Below are 7179 nucleotides of genomic sequence, written 5' to 3' on the forward strand. Positions count from 1 at the left end.
GAGTTATATTTGGAACGCAATTGGTGCGATTCTCCCATCTGGGGACTAAGTCCCATGGTGGGGGCTGAAATGTGGAGTGTTTCCCGCTGCGGATACCAGAGGGAAAACACGCCATATATTCCGGTCTCAACCTAATTAATTATGCATCCGGGGATTTTGAGCTGTAGTCCATGGAAGTGTGTGCCAGCTGTCATGCAGTCTGTCATTATATCCGGGCACCATATTGAAAAGGCGCCCAACATCATTTACCCACTATTGAAGAAAGAAGATAGACCTTCTGAAAATGGAGATGGACCTGCAGGAACGTTTGAGGCTGGAAGATGGACCTCCTCCAGGACACCAAACCTGGAATTCTGCCCCTTGTCAAATTTATCGGTAACAGTAGGAAATCGGTCATAGTCTCCAACTGTCAAAAGGCAGGTTTAAGGTTGATATCGGAAGGTTCTTCCTACATACTAAGAGAACAACATGTGGAATGGAATTTGCGGTACATTTGTGTTATTCATCAAGTCCCCGCCTTCGCAACCTTGCCCCTCTCTTGAAGTGTTGTGATCCTCAGGTTAAATCACCACCAGTCAGCTCTCCCCCTCAAAGGAGTTGTTATCTGGGACTATGGCGACTTTACCTTACATTACATTTGCCAGTATATACACCAGAGTGCTCTGAAGAGAACAATTAAGCCACCTCTGTGAGTGAGGTGAGGCTGTCACTGGGGTGAAGTGACGTGATTTGTGTTATGGCCGTAGTACAGATGCACACAGAGCATCTAGTTCTTTGACTAGTAAGATTTTTATTAACAAGATGAACATGTGGAAATGTAACTAATGAACTATTATACAAATGGTAACGAGATAAATGAATTCAGTGAATTCTCCTGGAGCTACTTCTAGTGCGGCTACCCTCTTGGACGACTTACTACCAACTGCTGGATATCTCGAGTTACATGGTAGATCTCTATCGACAACAGCTGGTTGGAGGTCATATCAAAAACACTATACATATTAATAGATAACTATTTACAAAACTGTGCACAAGCATATCATCACAATCTGGAGGAGGAAGTTTACTTTATTTTATTTTTGAGTCGGTTTGACATTTAATACTTCATGTAACATTAGGCGGGCTCATCACATTTACTAAATCAAAACTGCTTTACACTGGTCACTAAACTTGTAGTAAATCTACTCCAGTGTATTTAGAGAGGTTCTAGATAGAATAAGTCTCAAACTAGGAGTGGAATCGTCCCAGAAATCGGCAAAGTCCGATATCGGACGGGGAAAGCAGTGGCTTTTTCTGTCGTATCGTGTGGCACTTCATTGAAAAAATGTAGAGGCACGGATTTCACACTGAGTCACCCAGCCTTGACCTCAGGCTTTCAGTAATCTGGGCTGAGATCACTGTGGGTACTTGGTGGAAATAGGTCCCACTCAAAACAGTCACCACTTTACGGAGCTCCCCCAAAGAACCAGGAAAAGTGAATAATTTCTGAGTCTAATGGTTTCACAAGGCTAACTTCAACCTGCTGTTTCTTCACTGTAAAAGCTCAGGAGGCCTGAGAAGGTACATTAAATCATGTTTAAAGACCCACATAAAGTCTGCAACGCGGCTTACCTTGCACCTCAAAGGTCCCAACCGAGACTACCGATCCCGCCAGTCGAAGTTCGGGCCAGCTTTTGTAAGGCAAAAGTGGACAGACCTCCGCCCATTAGCAAGGGAGCTTGTGTTCTATGTGTCCCGTGGGGAGATCAATTTAGGTCCCTGTGGGTCTCGTGAAGGTTGTTACAATCACGCTCACTGAACTTCTTGGAATTCCAGCAGAACCGCAGGACTGCGTATTGTCTAAGTGTTTCTTCTTGATAATTTTGTTTGGCTTAAAAATATATTTAATGGGGCGGCACGGTGGCACAGTGGTTAGCACTGCTGCCTCACGGTGCCGAGGCCTCAGGTGCGATCCCAGCTCTGGGTCACTGTCTGTGTGGAGTTTTCACATTCTCCCCATGTTTGCGTGGGTTTCGCCCCCACAACTCAACGATGTGCAAGGTAGTTGGATTGGCCAAGCTAAATTGCCCCTTAATTGGAAAAAATGAATTCAGTACTGTCAATCTTTTAAAAAGTATATTTAATGGTCATATCCATCCTCCCTAGTACTGTTATTGCTGCTTGAAGTTGAAATCTGCACTGTGCAATTTAACTGCAGAATGGCACCCTGGATTTTCTGTCATTATTATGTGTTTGTGACTAGATGAATGATGCCTGCTAATTCAATCCAGTCAGTTCATTAGCAACGAAGAAAAATTGGTGACAGCTTAATGCATTTCAAACAAATATTGACAATTACTATCCTCCATGACAACCTGTAATTTTCTCGCCAGTAACGCAATTAAACAACAGCTGGATCAATCTGTCATTCCACAGAAAATAAATGTCTTCGCGTCACGATTGAAGACATGTCTATTTATAAGCCGTGACAACATTTCTGGAGCGTGTTTGCACTATATTTGCCCACTATGAATCATTGTTCAAGCTATGGACATAACAAAGAAGGCAGGAAAAAGGGCCACACAGAAGGTAAAACAGGGAAATAAGAATAATGGTCCCAACTGTTTGTATTCCTTAAAATGGAACACCAGTAAAAACTGGGAAATAAGAGTACTGGTTCCAACTGTTTCTTCTGATTGGGCAGGTGGAGAAGAGGAAACCCAAACCACACAATCAAGAAAATTGGGGCATCCTTTGGAAAATAAAAGCTGCAATTTTATTCTGAATTAAATTTTTATTTAGACTAACACAAGTACTTGTAAGACCCAATGTTACAAATCCAATATCAGTCAGTTCTTACCTCACATGGTATTATCAATTTAAACATGAGTGAAAAGTGTAATGTCATATGAGCATCCATTTTCTTTTTTTTTATAAATTTAGATTAGCCAATTATTTTTCCAATTAAGGGGCAATTTAGTGTGACCAATCCACCTACTCTGCACATTTTTGGGTTGTGGGGGCGAAACCCACGCAGACACGGGGAGAATGTGCAAACTCCACACGGACAGTGAACCAGAGCCGGGATCGAACCTGGGACCTCAGCGCCGTGAGGCAGCTGTGCTAACCACTAGGCCACCGTGCTGCCCTGGCATCCATTTTCTTTGGAACAAGAAAAGACCATTTACTTTGTGACACAGGACGAGAAATACTATTAATTCAACAGTGATTAATCGGTTCATACATGACATTGAACCTATTTATCCATGATTGCTTCATCTCTGGATCATTGTTTTGAAAGTAACACTTTGTTTTCAGAAAGCGCGTGTTGCTGGCAAGGCTGTGTTTATTGTCCATCTCCTGTTACCATGGAAAGGTGGTGGTGGCTTTACTTCAGTCCGGCAGTCCTAGTGATGATGGCGCTCTCACAGTGATGTTAGGTAAGGAATACCAGGATTTTGACCCGTCAATGGTAATGGGAAGAGCGATATATGTCCAAGCCGAAGCGAATTAAAGGGCATCTTAGAAGTGACAGTGTTTCTACAAAATAGCTTCTCTTACCGGAAGGGTCAGGAAGATTGCAGTGAAAGGAGGTGCTCTAGAAACAGAAGTGGTGAGTTGCTGCAGTGCATCCTGTACGTTGTAGATACTGCATTGATGATGGGGTGAATCTTGATGGCAGGCATGCCAAATAAGTGACCTAAATGAGTGGATCCATCTAGACAAGTGGTAAAAATTCCATCACACTCCTGACATGGCGATTGTGGTTGATAGAGAGACTTGGAAGGTTTAGGTGAGCCATCCATTGCACCACGCCTCTGGTTTGTTATTGTAGATATATTGATATGGCTCTCCCAGTTAAGCTCACCCATAAAACGTTGATGGTACAGCAATGGCTGTGCCATTGAACTGCAACAGATGACTGACCTGTATCTTGTTGGAGATGGTCAGTAGCTGGCATTTAGGTGGCTTGAAGGCAACGTGTTAGCCTCAGCAGGGTTGTCATCCACATCCTGCTACAGCTTGGCAATAGTTGCTTCATTATTGGAGCTCACATGAGCAAAGATGAACAGCACCACTCCTGACACTAAGATCCACGCCTAGCATAAAGGGGTGTATTAGTGGTGCTGCCGAACTTTAGCAATTATTCTGAGCGGCTAACATAGCCATGATTAAGAAGTGGCTGGTGGGTGGGAGGGGGGTTCCGAATATGGCAGATAGCGGGGATTGAGAGGATGGGGGGCTTGTTTATAGAGAGGAGCTTTCCGAGCAAGAGGGCTCTGGAGGAGAAGTTTGCATTGGCGGGGGCAAACACATTTTTATATCTGCAGGCGCGAGACTTTCTGCATGGACAGGTACCAACCTCCCCACTCCTGCCGCTAAGGGGGATTCAGGACAGGGTAGGTTCTAGAGGATGGATAGGTGAGGGGGGCATTTATAAGGAGCTTATGGGATCAGCGGAGACGCAGACCGAGGAGCTGAAGCGAAAGTGGGAGGAGGAGCTGGGGGGAGAGATAGAGGAGTGCCTTTGAGCAGACGCGTTGAGTAGAGTCAACGTGACTGCAACTTGTGCCAGACTCAGCCTGATTCAATTCAAGATCGTTCACCGGGCTCACATGACCGTGGCCCAGATGAGCAGACTCTTTGGGGTGGAGGACAGGTGCGCAAAATGTGCGGGAGGACCAGCGAACCATGTCTATATGTTCTGGGCATGTCCAAAACTGAGGGGATTTTTGCAGGGGTTTGCTGACGTCATGTCAAGGTATTAAATACAAGGGTGGTATTGAGTCCAGAGGTGGTGATTTTCGGGGTGTTGCAGGATCCGGGAATCCAGGAGAAAGAGGCAGATGTTCTGGGCTTTGCTGCACTGGTAGCCCAGAGGCGGATATTACTAGCATGGAGGGACTCAAAGCCCCTGAAATCGGAGACCTGGCTATCGGACATGGCTGGCTTTCTCTGCCTGGAGAAAATTAAGTTCGCCATGAGAGGGTCACTGATAGGATTTGCCCGGAGGTGGCAATCGTTCATTGACTTCTTTGCAGATAATTAATCGTCAGCAGAAGGGGGGAGGGGGTTAGGTTAGCGTAGATTAGGGGGTTAATTAATGGTGGGACCTGTGGGGGGGGGAGGTGGTATTTGCACTATGTTTATATTTTTATGTACATTGTTTATATTGTTACTGTTACAATGCCAAAATAATACCTCAATAAAATGTTTTTAAAAAAGGGGGTATATTAGGGCTGTGGGATGTAGGGCAAGGTCACTGATGAAGCACTGATGGTTGCAGACACTTCCCTATGAAGATATCTTGATCTGCAATGAATAACATCTAACAACAACAAACATCCTGCTGTGTGACACATATGACTCAAATCACTGAAGAGTTTTCCTTTTCATCCGTTAATCTCAGTTTGGTTCAGTAATCAGTATTATTACTTGAAAGCTACCTGATGTCAGAGGCAGATACCCTCAGATCTCCTCAGCTTTTGCACTTCATGTGTGGATTAAGGCTGTGATTAGATTTTGAAATGAATAGTTTTGCCAGAATTTGATCTGAACATCAATGAGCGGGTAACAGGTTAATAGGTAAAGGTAAAGTCAGCATAGTCCCAGATGATCATAGGCTGCTTTCCCCTTTGATGGGGGAGAGCTAACTGGTGGTGATTCAATCTGAGGATCAACACAATTCAGGGAGGGGCAAGGTTGAGAAGACAAGCCTTAATGAATAACCTCAAATTGCTCAATGGCACGATCAATTTATGGAGAATTGGGTGGAGGTTAATAAGATGATAATTAACTAAGTTTGTTTATCTTGTTTATGTGTGGCAAGGGCGTACATGGACAAACGTGGCTGGAAAGGAATAGCTTAGCTAAGAGAAAGCTGAATCTCTGATTCATAGGTCTTCAGCACTACAACCATAATGGTGTCAGGTATTTCCTAGTGTGACATGGAGTGAACCAAATTAGCTGGACACTGACAAATGTGATGATGGGGACCTCATGAAGAGGAAAAGTAGGATCATCAACTTGGCACTTGGTTGTCAACGTGTCTCTTGTTGGTTTCAGAATGGTTAAAGATGAGGACATTAATCAACTTTCCTCTTCCTGTTAGTTACCTGATTATCTACCAACGTTCTTGATTGGATGGTACAGAACTACAGAATTTTCTTTTGTGCATCGTTTTTGGACTTGGTTTTGATTATAGCTGGGTGCTGTTAGCATTTTGCACAAAGGTCGCAGCTTCACTTCATTCTAAGTTATGGCTGGTGCTGCCCTTCCACAATCGACAAGAGACCAATGTTAGCCCTTTGGCTTGATTGTGATAAAGGAGTTAGGATATGCTGAGCCACAAGGTTACAAAGAACAAAGAAAAGTACAGCACAGGAACAGGCCATTCAGCCCCCCAAGCCTGTGCTGATCATGATGCCCTTATTTTTAAAAAACCTTCTGCCCTTATTCAGTCCCTATCCCTCTATTTCCTCCCTAGTCATGTACCCATCCAGATGTCTCTTAAATGTTCCTAATATGCCTGCTTCCACCACATCCTCTGGCAGCGTGTTCCAGGCACCCACCACTCTTTGTGTGGAAAATCTACTCTGCACATCTCCCTTAAACTTTCCCCCTCTCACCTTGAACCTGTGCCTCCTTCTAATGGACACTAACACCCTTGGAAAACTCCTCAGACTATCCACCCTGCCTATGCCTCTCATAATTGTGTAGACCTCTATCAGGTCTCCCCTCAGCCTCCGTCTTTCCAGTGAAAACAACCCCAGTTTATTCAATCTCTCCTCATGGCCAACACCCTCAAGACCAGGTAACATCTTGGTGAACCTTCTTTGTACTTTCTCCAAAGCTTCCACGTCCTTCTGATAATGTGGTGACCAGAACTGCACGCAATACTCCAAATGCGGCCTAACCAAGATTTTATACAGCTGCAACGTGATTTCCCAACTCCTGTGCTCAGTGCCCTGGCTGATGAAAGCAAGCATGCCACATGCCTTCCTAATGACCTTGGCCACCTGTGTTGCCAATTTTAGGGAACTGTGGGCCTGCACACCCAGATCCCTTTGTTTGTTAATGTTCCTAAGTATTTTGTCATTAGCAGTATAATTCATACCTAGATTTGATCCTCCAAAATGCATCACCTCACATTTGTCCGGATTTAACTCCATCTGCCATTTCTGTGCCCAAGTCTCCAAT

The sequence above is a fragment of the Scyliorhinus canicula genome, chromosome 1 (genome assembly GCF_902713615.1).
Source record: "Scyliorhinus canicula chromosome 1, sScyCan1.1, whole genome shotgun sequence".
Lineage (NCBI taxonomy): Eukaryota > Metazoa > Chordata > Chondrichthyes > Carcharhiniformes > Scyliorhinidae > Scyliorhinus > Scyliorhinus canicula.